Source organism: Rana temporaria, chromosome 9 (assembly GCF_905171775.1).
Source record: "Rana temporaria chromosome 9, aRanTem1.1, whole genome shotgun sequence".
Lineage (NCBI taxonomy): Eukaryota > Metazoa > Chordata > Amphibia > Anura > Ranidae > Rana > Rana temporaria.
Window position 1 is genome coordinate 152,963,962 of NC_053497.1, and position 20,372 is coordinate 152,984,333.

Below are 20,372 nucleotides of genomic sequence, written 5' to 3' on the forward strand. Positions count from 1 at the left end.
ATGGACGGGCACTGATAGGTGGCACAGATGGGCATAGATGGGCACTATCGTATGCGTTGCACTAATGGATGCCAATCAGTGCCAAACAATGCCTGCCAATCAGTGATGCCCATTGTGGGCACTGGTTGGCATCCATTTTTTGTGTCATTGTCATCCCTGGTGGTCTAGGGTGGCATACCTTTTTTTTTTGCATCCCTGGTGGTCCAGTGGGCAGCCGATCGGCTCTCCTCTACTCGCGTCTGACAGACGCAAATGAGGAAAAGCCGATTACCGGCTTTTCCTGTTTACATCGTGATCAGCCGTGATTGGACACGGCTGATCACGTGGTAAAGTGTCTCCGTGAGAGACTCTTTACCTTGATCGGTGTTACGGGGTGTCAGACTGACACCCTGCAACAACGATCGCCGTGATGCGCACCCCCGGGGCGCGCAGCGGCTCAAAATCCTGAGGACGTCATATGACGTTCACTCAGGATTCTACAACCACGTTGCCGACGTCAATTTGTCATTGGCGGGCGGCAAGTGGTTAAACAATACGGTTTTCAAGAGCCTATTTGAATGTGCGCATTTGTAATGAATGATGTGACTGCCCACAACTGTCCTATATAAAAAATGTAAAAAAAGGGCAGCAAATGAGTATATAGAGAAGGGACCTCACATTTTGCCTGTAGCGGACTGCGAAAAAAAACTGTAACTGGCTTCAGTCTGGTATTACAGGACCAGATTATGAAGGATTTAAATGCCACTGGTAATGAATGGGCTACTGTGGTGATATGCAGCAACCTGTAGCAACAATATTTCGTCTTGAATACAAAACAGTAAAATAATGAAAGATGATTACTGTATTTATTGGCGTATAACACTTACTTTTTACCTTGAAAATAGAGGGTAAACTGTGCCTGCGTGTTATACGCAGGGTGCCGTGGAAAGTTTTTTTCCTGAAACTTCCCTCTTAAAGTTAGGGTGCGTGTAAGGCCGGGTACTCACGACCAAACATGTATGGTGAAAGCGGTCCGTCGGACCGTTTTCACCATACATGTCTGCCAGAGGGCTTCTGTACGATGGTTGTACACACCATCGTACAGAAGTCCGCGCGTAAACAATACGCGGGGCGTGTCCGCGGTGTCGCCGCGTCGATGACGCGGTGTCGCCGCGACAATGACGCAGCGACGTGGGCGGCCCGCCTTTAAAATGCTTCCACGCATGCGTCTAAGTCATTCGACGCATGCGAGGGACGGCGGGCGCCTGGACATGTACGGTAGGTCTGTACTGACGACCGTACATGTCCGAGCGGGCAGAATTCCAGCGGACTGTTTTAAAACAAGTCCAGGAATATTTATCTGCTGGGAAAAGGCCCGGCGGGCAAATGTTTGCTGGAATTCGGCCCGCTCGCGCCCACACACGACCAAACATGTCTGCTGAAACTGGCCTGCGGGCCAGTTTCAGCAGACATGTTTGCTCGTGAGTATGGGGCCTTATACGCCGATAAATATGGGTTATTCTCCAATTTACTCTTTCCATATAAAAAAAAACCTGCTAATGTAGCGTTCTTTCTATTAGAAATGCCGGTAAACCTAGATGGGCATTAATGAAAGTGTCCACTTATCTTAAACAAATACTTTAGCATTGCACATGCTGTCTCTTTATGGGTATGTGGAGACTGTCCTTTTTGATGTCTATGTAGACTGGGATAAATATTAGAAAAATAATATAAAAAAAAAAAAAAATACATATCAGACTCTGTTAAAATCATGTCAGACGGCATGAGCCCAAAATATGATTGTGTCCACTTAATGATGAGATGTTGTGCGACAGCTGCACTTATTATATTAATGAGAATAAACTAGAGTCCTACAAGTCATATCCTCGGCACGCCAACTAGACAAGCATTACAAAAGAAGTAACTGCTTTATAGTCATGCTGCCAAGCCACTACCTTTGCCCAGTCCTCATGTTGGTGATTAGTCTTATAAACTGATGCTAAAAACACATTGTTTTATGAATATATATTAAATAATTGGTGTTACCACTGCAAATACAATATTTTCTCTAGTGTGAGTTGAAAATGAACACTACAATTTCTTTGAATGCGAAATTCCCCTTGCTAGTGGTTTGGATCTGAGATAAACTCTGGTATTGCAACTCCTCTGTAGTAGTATAATAATTCACCTACTGTATGAGCACTATGCCATTATTAATTATATTGTTAGAAACACAAACTCAAAAAGCAGCTTTTGTCCATGAAACATTAACAGAGTGGAAAGCCTGCTCAGTTTAACCTAAACTTTATATAAATGTTCACAGACATGAATAATTTGCAATGACATTCACGCTTAAAGCCTTGACGTTTGAGGCCCATGGCTTAACTATCACAATTATTTGAAACTTGACCATTCCCTCCCCTTTGATTGGGGGCGATAATTAACATGGTGACTCATTTCCATCATTGGACCTCACAGATTCAACCCTTCCCCCACAGCAACTCGACCCCCCCCTATCCTCCTTTTTTCTTGAATATATCTATATATATTTACTTTTTTTTCTCTCTCTTTTCTGCATGTTTTCTTTTACATTATCTGGCCAACATGACTTTAATAATTATCGGGTTTTCAACCGCCTCCCTTCCATGCTGATTAATCACCTACCAAGCAACAGAAGGAGAATTGCTCTGGGCTTTTCACTCTTATATCTTCTCATTTTATTTTACATTGTTTTCTGTGGTTGAACCTTTTATACACCTAATTTTCATCTTCTGCTAATATACCACTTACTATGATTATATTCATCACTGCTTTAACATGTCACTCCTTTTTTTTTTTGTATCATATTGGTTATGTGACTACTCAACTTTTTTTTTAGATATATATTAATAAAATATATTGTAAAAAAAAAAAAATTAAACATGGATGCACTCTCCATAAACACATACAAGGAGATTTTCTAAAACTGGTGCACACAGAATTTTGTGCAGCTGTACATACCGTATTTATCGCATTATAACGCGCTCCCGCGTATACCGCGCACCCCTAAAGTGACCCCCAATCCTGTGGAAAAAAAGTTATTTTTGTACTTACAGTTTTGGTGTCTTGCGCGGCGTCCATCGGCGGCCTCGTCGGGTCCGGCGTCCTTCTGCGGCTTCGGGTGTCCTCTTCGGCGGGTCCAGCGTCCTTCTTCGGCTTCGGGTGTCCTTCTGGGGCTTTAGGTGTCCTTCTGCGGAGGGTCCGGTGTCCTCTTCGGCGGGTCCGGTGTCCTCTTCGGCGGGTCCGGCGTCATTCTGCAAGTCCTCGCGGCGTCCTCCCCGCTCGTTTCCCGCGCCGAGTTTTGAATACTGCGCCAGCATATACCGAGCGCAGTACACTCGGGCAGGCTCGGCAACTGTCGCGCTCACGTCTTGTACGTCCAGGACGTGACCGCGGAAGAAGCCGAGACTGGCCGACTATACCCGAGTGTACTGCGCTCGGTATATGTCGGCGCAGTATTCAAAACTCGGCGCGGGAAAGCGGGTATCGGCGTATATCGCGCACCCACGATTTTGCCCTGATTTTCAGGGCAAAAAAGTGCGCGATATACGCCGATAAATACGGTAGTAACTGCGGAGCGTGCATTTACACCGGTATCACCCCCCGCTGTTTGCATATTTCCACACCATTTGATGGGCTGTTTGGTCTGCTTCCGGCCGGAGCGTCACTTGATATGCCTGTCAAACACTGCTAAATTGTAAGTGTGTTTTTGTTACCAACTTTTAATAAAGTATTTCTTTACGGATTTACACTATTGTGGCCTCCTATGTTTTCTATGTGGTATGGTCACCGTATCCCCTAACACTGGAGTGCAACTAAGATCGTCTGCCTGATTGTCCCTCAAGCTCCGATCCTGCAGAGTTTTATATCTTCATGCTACCTGGGGTCTTCTTTTAATTAAGAGACCACCGGGAATCTGGTAAGCAGATTGAATACTCGTTTGGTGGAGGTCTTTTCTTTTTTGGATTGTCACTTACCAATATGGACATTGCTTTTCATAATCACTGGTGAAAGGATTTTTTTTGTTCCCACTAAGGACTTTTTTCTGATTATTTGTTGTTTATTTATATTTCACTATCATTCACGGATGATTCATTTCATCATTTTTTGGACATTTGTTCACATTGTACTACATGTAGCGCATCTTGTTTTTTTCCATATGTTTTCACTGTTTGTATATATCCAGTAAGGTGCAGCTTCACTTTAACACATTTTGATTGTCACTCATTAATAGTCATTTTTTTCACGCTATACATTAGCGCGGTTGCTTCTCTATTTTTTCCATATTAGTAACTAATCATTTCCTAGATTTATTGTCAAAGCTGAAAGAAGAACTTCAGCTTTCCCTCCCCAAAATAACAGATACATTACGCATGTAAATGAATCACAACCCCACTGTCAGTTTGTGTGTGACTTACCTCCTTTAGCTGTATACAGCAGGTTTCTGTGTCTGTGATGTCACCCCTCCTCCCAGCTGAATATCAGGCCTCGTACACACGACCGAGAAACTCGACGGGCGAAACACATCGTTTTGCTCGTCGAGTTCCTTGTGAAGCTGTCGAGAAACTCGACAAGCCAATTTTCTCCATTCCCGTCAAGGAAATAGAGAACATGCTCTCTTTTTGGCTTGTCGAGTTTCTCGACAGTTTCCTCGACGACAATGTACACAAAAAAAAATTCTCCCAGCAAGTTTCTTGCTGGTTTTTGCCGAGAAACTCGGTCGTGTGTACGAGGCCTCAAAGTTCTCTGACTTCCTGTTTCTTTCCTTTGTCAGTCTTGGTGCCATACAATCCAACTGTCCCTGATTTCAAGGGACTGTCCGTGATTTGGAGCAATGGCCCTCTTTCCCCCTCATTTGTCCCTCATTTTGGTCTGATCTGTATAGATGTATATAAAAATGCACTTTTTATCCATCAAAAAGTGTTTCCCAGTGCTAAACCTTTCATCTGATTTCTAAATTGCTGCATTTGTAAATTCCAAAATCCAATAGTATCGGTAAAAACAACACTTGTGGGTTTAACCAATCTTATTTTTTTTGTATGCTTCTCCTTTAAGGGGGTGTGGAAAGGGGCGTGTCCTATGCCTGCATACTTTTGGTGATAGGTGTCCCTCATACCCATATCAAAATGTTGGGAGATATGCCTGATGCTACCATCCCATGATCCTTTGATTCTCTTTAGCTTCCAGGCAGGCTATGGGAGTCACTTGTACCAGTTCTAGGGCCCTGTACACACGAGTGGATCGATCCGCTGGAATTTATCCGTGGACCGGTTTCAGCGGATAGATCCCCTGGTGTGTACGATCCAGCGGATATTTTTCCGCGGATATTTTTCGGGCCGATGGATTTCCAGCGGATCAAAATTTCTTGACATGCTAAGAAATCGATCCGCTGGAATCCAGTCCAGCGGATTGATCCGATGGTCTGTACAGACTCACCGGATCAATCCGTCCGAATCCATCCCTCGCATGCATCGTAATGATTCGACGCATGCGTGGAAGTCCTTATATTACAGCGTCGCGCACATCGCCGCGTCATCATCGCGGCGACGGCGCGACACGTCACCGCGGAGGGAATTCCACGGGGATTTTGATCTCATGGTTAGTACAACCATGAGATCAAAATCCGCCAGAGGATTTATCCGCGGAAACGGTCCTCCGGTGTATTAGGCCTAAGAGTTGACTTGGGAGGCTCCTAGGGTTACTGTGGGTGTTTTTGGGCATTCATGTGGGTGGTGAAAAGTGTAATTCCTGTCTTGTAGTATGGGACTGCGGAAGGGACATAGTCTATCAGCAGGAAATACATAGTATCATTGAAATACAGAAAAGTGACGGCAGAAAAAAACTGAGTAGTCCATCTAGTCTGCCCATTTATTTATTTTTCATTAGCCTTGTTGTCTGACTATAGAGCTATGTTTATTCCAATCATGTTTGAAGCCATTTACTGTTGACTGTCTCACTACCTCTGCTGTTAGTTTATTCCAAACTACCCTTTTAGTAAAATAATACATTCGAAGATTCATTTTGAACTTTCCTCCAGTTAGTTTGAGGTCCCTGTGTTGTTGATTTTGTTTTTTTATATTGAAAAGACTCCTGAGCCATATTTACCCCCTTGATATGTCTCCCCTTTCCCTTCTTTCCTCCAGACTGTACATATAAAGTTCCTCAAGTCGCTCTTGATAGGTTTTATTCCTCACACCTTTCACTATTTTTCACAGTCATGCTGCCTCCCTGCAGAAGCATCCACACCTGTCTAAGCTCCCATGTCGATAGGTGTCATAGCATGACACCCCAACCACAACCCAATGTTATTTGGGCCTGGTGATAGCTTCTCCGGCTTTGGCTCTGTCACATGGGGAAGTTCATATGGTTTGCCATACCTGGAAGCCCTGCTCTATTAGTGAGGGCTCTGAAGGTGTAAGAAGGTAGCGAGAGAAAGTGGCTGTGTAAGAATACATGCCATTGCTATGGGTTATGTGCAGATGTTGTCACCTTGTCTGGTGTCTTTGAAGCATAATACTTTAGCTGACAGGCATACATGCAAAAATACTTAAAGCAGAGTTTTAACTTTTGAGAGGTGGTTTTAAACTAAAAACTACCCATCGTTTTTGGATATTGATTTTTTTTTACAATAGTACTTTTTTTAAAAGTACAAGTGTACTTCCGATTTAGCTGGGCCGCAGCCCAGGACGTCACATCCTCCTCTTCGACAAGTACCCCCGTGTCTTCTGGGACCTGTGTGTATCCCAGAAGACAAGCCGGCCATTCACAAAGCGCAGCAGGATGCGCACATACACAGTCGGGAACCGGAAGTGAAGCCGCAAGGCTCCACTGCCGGTTTCCCTTAGATGGAATGGCTGCACCATTGGCCGGTCCTGCCTCGGGGGGCCGACATTTCCTGGACCAAATTTTTTTTTTCATTTAGGCTTCTTAGTTATATCTGAGGAATTTTTAGACACAAGAAAATCACCCAGAACATTTTAAAGCTTAAAGGCCCATACACACGATAGGACATTTTGACAACAATTGTCCGACGGACGTGTTCGATCGGACAATGTGACCGTGTGTATGCTCCATCGGACAAATGTTTTCGGTTTTTCAAAGGACAAATGTTTGCTGTGAATGCTCTCAAACTTTCCGGCAACAAATGTCCAATGGAGGATAATCCGATTGTGTGTACACAAGTCCATCGGACTAAAGTCCAAAGTACAAACACACATGCTCAGAACCAATGCTAAAGATTAAACAACAATAGCAGAAGTTGCCCAAAGGGTGGCCTAAAGAGCTGAAAAACCATGTGATTTGGTGAAAGTTGGCTGAAAAGGTGCTGCCATGTGTATGCAGAACAAGTTTACGGCCAACATCCATGCGTACCAAAATCCACGGAAAAGTCAGATGGAAGTCTGATTGTGTGTATGAGGCTTAAAGTGTGTTTTTGTTTGCATTACCCCCTGTACCTCCCCAGCTTCACCACTATAGCTGTTAAGTTTCCCTCCCTAAACTGATGTAAAAATCTTCTCTCGATCCACTAATACTCACCTCGCCAGCATTCCCCAGGGCAAGTAATATAATGAAGAAAGTGATGTCACTGACTGCTGTCATTAGTGTCTGACACCAGCCAGCACTGTGGATTTTAGTAGACGTTTGATGGAAGAAGGAGTGGCATGGGAACATAGGCAGAGTTAGTATCAGTGGATTGTGGGTGGTGGGATCTTTGCATGGACACTGTCAATTTGCCCTAAACGGCGCATCATGTGGTTGAATTTTTAAAGGTAAATAGGCTACAGGATTAACTTTGAAAGGGAAGTTGCACTCCACCAGGGAATTTTTCCCCAGAGCTGTCAATGTGGGGAAATATCACTAGAATACCCAATCGTGTGCAAGGAAAATAAAACCACATAATTGGATGAGGGAAGTGAGCGTAGTTTCACCTCATTCACTAAGCTCTGGGGGAAATTCCCTTGCAAAGTGCAACTTGCCTTGTAAAGTGAACTGTCTATTTGCCTTTAGAAAATTAACCCTAAGCTTTAAAAATTGTGAAACAGAATCAAAGAGTCTGATTAACTAAAGCATTGTTATGGCACACTTGGATCATGGGCCCCTAAAATGCAGGTGGAGTCAGCATATAGCGACCATTCAGCTACAGTATCTCACAAAAGTGAGTACACCCCTCACATTTTTGTAAATATTTTATTATATCTTTTCATGTGACAACACTGAAGAAATGACACTTTGCTACAATGTAAAGTAGTGAGTGTACAGCTTGTATAGTATTTTAGTGTTACAAGGTCTCAGGTGTGAATGGGGAGCAGTTGTGTTAAATTTGGTATTATTGCTCTCACTCTCTCATACTGGTCACTGGAAGTTCAACATGGCACCTCATGGCAAAGAACTCTCTGAGGATCGAAAAAAAAAAACAATTGTTGCTCTACATGAAGATTGCCAAGACCCTAAAACTGAGCTGCAGCATGGTGACCATACAACAGTTTTTACAGGACAGGTTCCACTCAGAACAGGCCTCACCATGGTCGACCAAAGAAGATGAGTGCTCGTGATCAGCGTCATATCCAGAGGTTTTCTTTAGGAAATAGACGTATGAGTGCTGCCAGCATTGCTGCAGAAGTTGAAGGGGTGGGGGTCAGCCTGTCATTGCTCAGACCATACACTGCACACTGCATCAAATTGGTCTGCATGGCTGTCATCCCAGAAGGAAGCCTCATCTAAAGATAATGCACATGAAAGCCCACAAACAGTTTGCTGAAGACAAGCAGACTAATGACATGGATTACTGGAACCATGACCTGTGGTCTGATGAAACCTATTTGGTTCAGATGGTGTCAAGCGTGTATGGTGGCAACCAGGTGAGGAGTACAAAGAAAAGTGTGCTTTGCCTACAGTCAAGCATGGTAGTGGGAGTGTCATGGTCTGGGGCTGTATGAGTGCTGCTGGCACTGGGGAACTACAGTTCATTGAGGGAACCATGAATGCCAACATGTTCTGTGACATACTGATCCTCTCCCTTTGGAGACTGGGCTGCAGGGCAGTATTCCAACATGATAACGATCAAAAACAAACACCTCCAAAATGACCACTGCCTTGCTAAAGTGCTAAAGAAGCTGAGGGTAAAGGTGATGGACTGGTCAAGCATGTCTCCAGACCTAAACCCTACTGAGCATCTGTGGGGCATCCTCAAATTGAAATTGGAGGAGTGCAAGTTCTCTAACATCCACCAGCTCCATGATGTCTATTATGTCTAACTATTAGATAAGCATCTAATTGACCACAACACATAGGTTGGACTTGCTGGACTTGTGTCTTTTTTTCAACCTCACCTACTATGTAAATACGTAACTATGTCATCATGGAGGAGTGGAAGAGGACTCCAGTGCAACCTGTGAAGCTCTGGTGAACTCCATGCCCAAGAGGATTAGGGCAGTGCTGAAAAATAATGGTGGCCACACAAAATATTGACACGTTGGGCATAATTTGGGCATAATTTGGACAATTTCCCTTAGAGGTGTACTCACTTTTGTTGGAGCAAGCAGTTTAGACATTAATGGCTGTATGCTGAGTTATTTTGAAGGGACAGAAAATTTATACTGTTATACAAGCTGTACACTTACTACTTTACATTGTAGCAAAATGTAATTTCTTCAGTGTTGCCACATTTTATTTATTTGTTTATTTCAGGTACTTGTTTAGCACTGTCAATTTACGCAGCGCTTTACATCTATATATATTGTACATTCACATCAGTCCCTACCCTCAAGGATCTTACCATCTAATGCCACGTACACACGATCGGAATTTCCGATGGCCTAAAATCTGATGGAATTTTTAATCTGAATTTCTTTCAAGCTGTCTTGCATACACATTGTCAGACCAAATTCCAACCGTCCAAAATACAGTGATGTAAAACACTACGACGAGCCGACAGTTCAATGCTTCCGAGTATGCGTCGACTTGATTCTGAGCATGTGTGGTGTCTTTCTCCGTCGGAGTTGCACACAGATGATAGGAATTTCCTATCGTTTTTTTTTTTTTTTTCCATCGGAAAATATAAAACATGTTCTATTTCTAAACACCGACTGAAAAAAGTCCATCTGACTTTTTTCATCGGAAATTCCGATCGTGTGTATGCAGCATAAGGTACACATGAAAAGATATAATAAAATATTTACAAAAATTTGAGGGGTGTACTCACTTTTGTGGGATACTGTAATTGTAAACTGATGCTGAATGGAAAGTCCAAATTTGCCATGCACAATGAATATCCTAATAATTCAGCTTCTGTGCCTACTATTCCTATAGGAAATGTTCCTATAGGGAATGCGCATTTCAACGCTTTATTAAAAAATTGATGAACGTTTTTTTTTGTTTTTTTAAATCTCCTTTAATGATGGCCTTGAGCTTCATGCGGTTTTAACTCCATATGTTATGCGCATTTAAAAATGTTAACAGCAGTTAGAAACCCAAAAATAAATTCACATTCTTATTTTAGACACAACTGGTGTACGGTTGGCCTCCATAGTAAGCTGCATTTGGTGGTAAATTCTGCGTATATATGCTGTAGTCTGCATGCGCACATCACAACTGCATAGAAGATGAGGCATGATTTGCTTGTTCCTGCATGATCAATGATCAATCATGTTTTATATGCATTGTGTATGTGTGCCAACTTTTTTATTAGCATTCTTTTTCCTACATTTGGTTGACACATCCTGATTCCGGTTTCACATATCCAGTTGGATGGAATTATGTTATTGAGATATATGATAATTGGTATATTGGCTTTGTTTAGGTAACTTGTGTACTGATGACTTGCCTGGCTTATGTCATGTATGTCTTTTTCATACGACAATGTAAAATAGTTTTTTATTTTTTTTGCAATGGCCACTAATTGCCTATCCAGTTATTGTTTTTGGCTTAAACATACACACTAAATCTGGGGGAAACAAATGAATCATTTTGTAATGGCAATAAGGCACTTCAGCATGGAGCTTACCATTATTTAATTACCCCAGAAAAGTTCATACTGCCCCACAGGGAGCAATTATTTGACAGTAAGCTGTGAACTCCTTTCAGAGAACATGAGCGTACATGTATTGTGTAGAGCTTTGTGTTGTCAAGGCAGCATTGTCGTCTGCCCCTTTGGTTGCATGTTATGCAGTGGTAGCATGCAGACATTCGTCCATCACTTGTGCTAATCCCTCTCATAAATATGGATGTGATTTTACTAATGAGCATCAGTCTTGTCAAGTATCTCTTCCTGTCACCGATACCACACATATTGTAGGCCAGGGTGGTATCCACCACTACAGAGTTTCCCTTAAATCTGTCTACTATGTCGTTTCATGATCTAATTATTTTCACCCCTTTCCTTGAAACTCTATGTTTCACTTAGTACAAAGGTAGCATTGTAACCGGTAATGCATGGTAAGGTTGGATAAATGGTTGTTATTCCTTATAAAAATTAAAGAGGTACTTAACACAAAAAACAAACAATTGCAGCTTATTAATTCTTAAATGTGATGGCTGCATTCCTTTTCTTTTTTTTTAGGTTTTCTTTTTTTTCATCTGCATATCCAGCCAGTGAGTCTGTTATTTTTTTTAACAGAACAAGCTTTCCAGAAAACGCAGCAGTTAGAGTGTTGAGACAAACCATTTACCACTGACGGGGGTGCTTACAATGATCAGCTTTTAATTTATTTACGTAAAACCTTCATCTTAATAGGAAATGGCGTAACTGAAGTGTGAGCTGGAGTTTGGCTTCAATATGTTTAGTGTATCTAAATCTTCTAGTACGTCTAATACTCCTGTCCTGAACTCCTGACAACAAATGCAGCCACCATATCTAAGATTTGGTAAGCTGCAATATGTTACATTTTTGGTTTTGGAATTAATACCGCTTTAATATCTTTATCTTTAATATATATTTATATGTTGCCCATTTAGAAACACATCCAACTTTTTTAACCGATCCGTTAGCTACAATGGCCAGACATATGTCCAGTGGAAGACTGTTCCACATTTTCACAGGTTTTACTATAAGGAATGCTCTCCGTATGCCAAGTTTTTCACAGAATTTATATGCGGGCCATTTAAAAATATTTATAAGGTGACCATATTCCCTCTTAGGCCTAGTACACACGAGAGGATCGATCCGCGGAAACGGTCCGGAGGTCCGTTTCCGCGGATAAATCCTCTGGCGGATTTTGATCTCATGGTTGTACTAACCATGAGATCAAAATCCGAGCGGAATTCCCTCCGCGGTGACGTGTCGCGCCGTCGCCGCGATGATGACGCGGCAACGTGCGCGACGCTGTGATATAAGGACTTCCACGCATGCGTCGAATCATTACGACGCATGCGAGGGATGGATTCGGACGGATTGATCCGGTGAGTCTGTAACTTAGCAAGTTAAGAAATTTTGATCCGCTGGAAATCCATCGGCCCGAAAAATATCCGCGGATAAATATCCGCTGGATCGTACACACCAGGGGATCTATCCGCTGGAACCGGTCCGCGGATAAATTCCAGCGGATAGATCCTCTCGTGTGTACGGGCCTTAGTAGCCAAGGTTGTCAATGTACTCTTTCCATTTCCTCATCATCCTTTTTGTAAACTATAAACCAATTTTTTATTGCATTTTTAAGATGTGGTTTTACTAACGCTTTTCAACAAAAGAAAGATTAAAGAGGAATTTAGAGATGGAAAATGCTTTTTGGAGTGAAGGTCTGCTTTAAGTTGATCTCTTGTCTCTTTGCCTTTTTGATACAATAAAGTATCTTGCTCTCTCTATAGGTTGCTGATTAGCATTGGGTGCTGTTATTAACCACTTAAGGACCTTGCCTGTTTTTCAGACTTGGTGCTTACAAGATTAAAACATTTTTTTTTTGCTAGAAAATTACTTAAAACCCCCAAAAATTATTATATATTTTTTTTTCTAACACCCTAGAGAATAAATTGCAATACTTTTTGTCACACCGTATTTGGGCAGCGGTCTTACAAGCCCATTTTTTTGGGGAAAAAAATCACTTTTTTAATTAAAAAATAAGACAACAGTAAAGTTAGCTTTATATTGTAAAAGATAGTGTTACGCTGAGTAAAATGGCCTCAAACTTTTACCCTTAAAAATCTCCATAGGCGACGTTAAAAAAATTCTATAGGTTGCATCTTTTGAGTTACAGAGAAAGTCTAGGGCTAGAATTATTGCTCTCGCTCTAACGATCGCGGTGATACCTCACCTATGTGAACACCATTTTCATATGCGGGAGCTACTCACGTATGCATTCGCTTCTGCACGCGAGCTCACAGGAAAGATGGATATCTCGGTTGTGACAGTGGCTGCTGCCGTTACTGAGATGTCCATCTTTAAAAAAATGACGTACATTATATATACAGTGAGCAGTCCTTAAAGGGTTTGTAAAGGATTTTTTTTTATCTTAATAGCTTCCTTTACCTTAATGCAGTGCTGTTTTCATGTCCTCATTGTTCGTTTTTGCTCTCAAGTTGCTCTCCTGGTTGTCTGTTTCCTGATAACCACAGTACTGGGAGCTTTCTCTCTGTGGTCACTAATCAAGGAGGTGTGATTACTGTGTGTCTAAAACCCCTCAGCACCAATCAGTTTTGTTTTCCAAACCATCACTGCCCTGTATTGGCTCTGTGGCTCTGTACAGCAGAGAAGCAGGAAACATGCAAAAACGAAACTAGAAACTACAGGTACATTATATGATTGATTTTTATCTATTGTTAATCGTTTTTAAAAGGAATCAGTTAACTATTATGTCTCTATACCCTGTAAACAGTCATTTCAGCAAAAAAAAGTTTTTTATTTACAACTCCTTTAAGTGGTTAAAGGATATGTAACAGTTTTTTTTTTAAACAAACATGTCATACTTACCTCCTCTCTGCAGATGGTTTTGCACAGAGTGGCCCCGATCCTCCTCTTCTGGGGTCCCCCAGCAGCACTCCAGGCTCCTTCTCTTCTCGAGTGTCCTGTCGGAGAAGCTTTCTCCCTCGGGGCACTCATGCGGGCGCACTCTCACGTCCTTCTGCCTGTGTCCATTGACACAGGCAGCAGGACTCGGCTCTGCCCCACAGCTACTGCACCATTGGATTTGCTTGACAACAGCGGGATCCAATGGCTGAGCTGCTGTCAATTTATCCAATCAGGACCCGAAACACCAGCTGGAGCGGGTGTGCTCGTCCCCGGCGAAGAAACAATCAGGCTCAGGTAAGTAAAAGGGGGGCTCTGGGGAGCTGGTGCCCTACAAGAGGTTGTTCGCCTGAGTGCATAGAATGCATTGAGGGGAAAAAACAAACCCTTTAAGCCTGTAATCCACTTGGACACCCAAAGCCTTTTCCATCATTGGCTCTACCATGTTTATTACCCAAGATTCTATGATGCATTAAGGTTCATACACACAATAAGAAAATCGTAAGGTAAATTTAGTCCAACGAGCGATCTGCTGATTTTCGGATCATTAGTATGGTGCTTAAGCCTATTACGAATCTTTGAACGACAAATAAATGGATGTGCAGGCTATAAAAATGTTATCATACGTAAACACAACGTCCTATTTTTTTGTATAATTAGTACAGTTTTAGTTCGAAACAAATCGTAAGAGCAAGACTACGCATGTTTAGAAACTAAAGAATACATACAAGACAATTCGACCCATGACATCACTTCTGAGAATTTTCGTATGAAAGTAACCTCTTCACTTTTGACATGAGACTAGCAAGCAACTAAAAAACGGACAAAAAATGTAACCGATAATCTGATCGTGTTTTTAGCCCTCAAGTAAGGAACTCATTTGCTAGGAAATTGTCCAAATAAACAGTGCATCCAATTTATCACTTAAGTTAGAAACATCTTTAACCCATCATTGAGCAGTGGTTGGTTATTTACCCAGTGCCATTGACAAACAGAACCGTCGGATGGCCATTGCAACTGATCATACCTGTGAACTGAGTTACCCTTGGACAATTCAATTAACAGACACTGAGGGGCTCTGTACCTTGGGATCAGTGTGGTTGGTCATAAGGCAAAAAATCTGAGAGATCACATGTTTGTGAGCCCTCTGCCTCCTCATTTGAAAATAGGATCCAATGATTGAAAGATTAATTAGGGCCAGAGCACAACACATATATAATGATAGATTTGTTTTAATCCCTTCCTTTTGTTTAGCTATGCATCTGATCTACAGCTTGCCTCTTTGTGTGACCTATATAATTACATTTCACCTCCTTTATCCTGCACATCTGCATTTTAACGCCCTCATCTCCATCCTACCACTGCATTTAACCCCTTTATCTCCTTCTCCCTCTGTGTGGACCTGTATTGGCTGTATCAATACAAAATTCCATGTTTGTTTGTTTTTTGAAAATTCCCTTTATTGAATTTTTTTGCTGTTGAGGTACAAAACCGGACCATTGGGGCATACTCTGGCCAACCAGTGCACATAGCCACATGCATAACAAAGTACAACTAAGGCCTCGTACACACGACCAAGTTTCTCAGCAAAAACCAGCAAGAAGCTTGCTGTTTGTTTGTTTTTTGCCGAGGAAACCGGTCGTGTGTACACTTTTCGAAGAGGAAACCGTCGAGGATTTCGTCGGGCCAAAAAGAGAACATGTTCTCTATTTCCTTGACGGGAATAGGAAAATTTGGCCCGCCGAGATCCTCGGCGGCTTCACAAGGAACTCGACGAGCAAAACAATGTGTTTCGCCCGTCGAGTTCCTCGGACGTGTGTACGAGGCTTAACAGTTTCCCTTAAAAACTACACATTCCTAACTAAACACAACACAATCATCACTCAAGTTACACATGTTAGGATTGCGAAAGGAGATATTGTTTCTTGGAGGATAAATTCCATGTTTTAACCACCGCAATACCTGCATGTTTATTTATTTCTAAATAATTGTGACAAAAAACTAGGTTACCTTGGGGTGTTTGCTTTCTAAAAAAAAGTGTATTTTTGGGGGGTGTTTGTACTGTCATGGCATTTTTTTTAATAGAAAGTAAGTGGAATTAAAAAAAAATCAAAGTTGTTTGTTTTTTTGTTCCTTTTTCATAGTAAAAATAAATGTTTTTTAAATATCAACAAAAGAAAGCTCTATCCTGTCTTAAAAAAAATATATATATAATTTGAATACAGTGTTGTCTCACAGAGTAATTGTCAGTCAAACTATCACAGCCCTGAAAATTGAAAATGGCCTGGTAATGAAGGGGTATTACAGGTGGCTAAGGAACTTTTACCACTACATAGCTTTGTTTCATCTGCATAGATAGAATGGTCTTTTTAATCCAAACTTCCCATAGTTTATAAAGTGGCTACAAAACTGAACCTTGGGCCATGTGACAAAAAACCTTAGATAATTCAGAGTACGAATCATTAATCACTAATCACTGAATGTGATCTTTTAGACAGTTTTCAATCCATTTAAAAAAGACAGAATTTTCTAAGCCTATAGAATGTAACTTACACATTGTCTTACCATGTGAAACACAATGTCCAAATTTACTATAGCCACAACTAAAAACAAAATCCTACCCTCTCAAACCCAGCCCTAAGGGCCCTTTCACACTGGTGCGTTTTTGGTAAAATCGCGGTAAAAACGCGGTAAAATCACAGTGTTTTACCGCGATTTTAAAGCTCCGTTTTTACCACGTTTTTACAGCGGTTTTTAATTCATTTCAATGGAGGGGGCATGGGGAGCATTTTATGAGCATTTAAATAGCGCTATTTTTACCGCGAAAAACGCGGCAAAAACGCACCAGTGTGAAAGGGCCCTAAGCATTTAGTTCTCTTTGTAATTTTTTTGTGACATGTATGGCAGCGTCAATATTCCAGAGAATAAAACCTTGGAGTTGCCTCCCCTCGACTTACAGTCTAGTACTCAAAATCGATTAAGAATCTACCACTTTTCACATGTTCTGTCATTGGTCCAAGGATCACGAAAGCTGGGTCATACCCACCCCCTCCCAATTATCTGTCTACTTGGTCCCCCCATGCTAAGCTCTGGCACCAGGGAGATAGCAACCAGGGAGAAATTGGTCATGTCATCCCTCGTGATGATGCAACCACTTATTACCAGCATTTGTGCAGGCCTTCCTACATTACAATCCCCACCCCTACTAGATGTGTTGCTATTTTTCCTGTTAAAGGGAACAATAACACCTAGGGTGTCCACCTCTAGGTTTATCACCCTCATATTTTCACTTCTCTTGACAAATTTGTTTGGATACTTAGTGGTATAGTGATGTCATAGTGGTGTGATGTCATAGTGGTGTGATGTCATAGTGATATAGTGGTATAATGTCATAGTGGTATAGTGATGACATAGTGGTAAAGTGATGTCATAGTGGTGTGATGTCCACTGGTGGCCTGACCTTCTGTTTCTGAGAACCCCTGCCACACACCCCTGACTACAGTAACCCAGCTTCCTACCTGATCAGCCTTCCTAAGGTCACCACATTAACCTTTTTGCCCAGTAAAAGACATATTCTTCTCAAGGTTATTCATTTCCCTCAGTGTTGCATTTTAATCCTTCAGGTCTCTAATGCAAGCTTCTAAAGAAGAGCAACTTGTTCAAGTCTGCCAGAGGTATTCACCCTTGAACTGTTGCTTCAGTATGTATATGGCATACTGTGCTATGAAAAAAGCTTTAAACTTGCTACCACTCATAACAGTTCCAGGTATGTGTAATACTTATTTAAGAAATGTCACCAAGAGATTTTAAACTTCTATGATTTAACCCACACTTAATTCAAATTCTCTTGGTTCACAAGCCACTCTGGTAGCGAGCTTTCTGACTGTTGGCTGCAGTCATTTTGGGATCAGTTTAACATGCTAAATAAACAGAATCCACATGTTTTTTAAGAGCACATTTTTACTGAATGATTTGAGTCTTACAAAAATAAAATAATCTGTGTTTTTCTTAAAAAATTTAATAAAAAAATAGCAGTTTGTAATTAAACTTCCCTTGGTCTAAATTAAAAGTAGAGATTATCCAAAAGTCTCCCCAAAGTGAGGAAAATCGCTAATAGTCACCAAAGTCACAAAAACTAGTGTCCTCTTTGGACGATTTCCCCTCTATTTCTTTTCTGGTGACCGCTCAAAATTTGTGATTTTATTTCAATTTCACTGAAAATGGTCACACAGATTAATCTCTCCAATGGGGACATAGACGGGGGGAAAAAAACCTGACAGGTGTTCTAATCCCTCTCTACTCTATCTAAAACAAAAAAAAAATATCCTTTGGTTACACTTTAAAAAAATGTAATTGTGTAGGCATAAAGCAACTCTAATGCCACGTACACATGACTGTTTTGCAGGTTCTAAAAAATTTAGTTTTTAAGGGTCTAGAAAAAACAACGTTTTTTTCAACCCGATGATTCAAACGGCCTTGCCTACACACGATCATGAAAAAAAATGCTCTAGCAAAGCGCGGTGACATACAACACGTACGACGGCACTATAAAGGGGAAGTTCCATTCGGATGACGCCACCCTTTGGGCTGCTTTAGCTGATTTTGTGTTAGTAAAAGACGATTTGCGCTTTTCTGTCTGTTACAGCGTGATGAATGTGCTTACTCCATAATGAACGGTAGTTTTACCAGAACGAGGGCTCCCGTCTCATAACTTGCTTCTGAGCATGCGTGGATTTTTCACGTCGTTAAAGCCCACACACGACCATTTTTTACAACCTGAAAAACGACAACGTTAAAAACGTCGTGAAAAATTAGAGCATGTTCGAAAAAAAAATTGCCCATTTTTTAGAACCCGAAAAATGGTCGTGTGTACTCGGCATGATGCTCCAAAATGTTGGCCAAAAAGCATTCTACCTTCCTTGGATCGTTGCTGCCTTGTAGAGCTATGTCCTCCAGGAGAATCTTTACTTCCAACACTTTCAGATGTGTTGGATGTCTGCGTGGGGTTCCATCCACTGAATTTCATGTCACCTATGTGTCTTGTAATGATATAGTGGCCACTGGATGGGACCACGGTATGCAGTGGGGAACCATTCATCTGACAGGTCCAAAAGTGTGCAGATGTTAAGATTCTGCAGGAGGCCATAGTTCTGCAAAGGAGCAGAGATCTGAGGTACAAGCTGTAGGATCAAAACAAGGAGAAAGGGGAAGGGTAACAAACCCTGGGACTTTGAAGGTGTCAAAATAAATATCAAATAGATCAAAATAGATAAGGTAAAAAATAATTAACATACATAATTAATAAAATGGAAGTACAAACATCTAAAAATCAATCCTATAAGGACATGAGTGGCTTCAATGAAGAGCCACAGCAAAAACCTGTATGACAGATGCCCAACATGTTTCGCTCTAACTAGAGCTTCATCAAGAGCTTATACAGGATATACTAGAAAGATAAAGAAATAATAAAACATAAGAAATCAAGCATTGAAACAATACTGAATTAACCTATTCATTGGAAAATAAACATAATAATTTTCAAAAAACAATGTACTGGGATCAACGTTTACAAAAAACGAGGAAAAAAGGGATACAAACAAGGTTTGTGATAATATATCCTGTATAAGCTCCTGATGAAGCTCTATTCAGAGCGAAACATGTTGGGCATCTTTCATACAGGTTTTTGCTGTGGCTCTTTGAAGCCACTCATGTGCTTATAGGATTGATTTTTGGATGTTTGTACTTCCATTTTATTAATTATGTAGGTTAATTAAATAAATCGCTTTTTTACCTTATCTATTTTGATCTATTTGATATTTCTTTTGACACCTTCAAAGTCCCAGGGTTTGTTACCCTTCCCATTTCTCCTTGTTTTGATCGTCTTATGGGATGTGGTGTCTTGATTTGACCTCCTATGCCTCACAACTGCCTTTTCTTACAAGCTGTAGGATGTTTGAGTATTAATACTAATTTGTTTACAGAGTGCTTCTTGCCCAAAGTGTTTTTGTAGTGACAAAGTCACTTTAATCATAAAATATACAATTGAAAGAATTGCTATTTACAATGTTTACTTTTAAACTGGCAATAAACGCGGGAAACTTTCAGTTCCATTTATTTTGAAATTGCAAAGCAATCTACATACAATGTTGAATTAAACAACTGCAAGAAGATGGGATCAAAACTGCCCTAATTGAACCCAGCAGAAAAATCTCAATTGTCCACTTTAATGCAGCTGATACATTTGGGGGTCCATAAAAATGTGTGGCACTGCAATGCATTGCACGACACTTTATGCAATACCAGGTATGGCACACTTTGTTGTGAGAGAATTGTGCTCTTTGATGGCCCCAGTCTGTAAACATGGTGGCATTTTTTAGTATAGATCACCCAAGGCAATCATGGAGGGAAAAAGTAAGAG

General features: G+C 41.2%; 1 protein-coding gene across 5 annotated transcripts in view; it reads left to right on the forward strand.

Annotated features, from left to right (window-relative positions):
- NEK6 (NIMA related kinase 6) overlaps nucleotides 1–20,372 on the forward strand; it is a 377,987-nt gene that overhangs the window by 245,630 nt on the left and 111,985 nt on the right. The gene's annotated exons all lie outside the window — the stretch shown is intronic.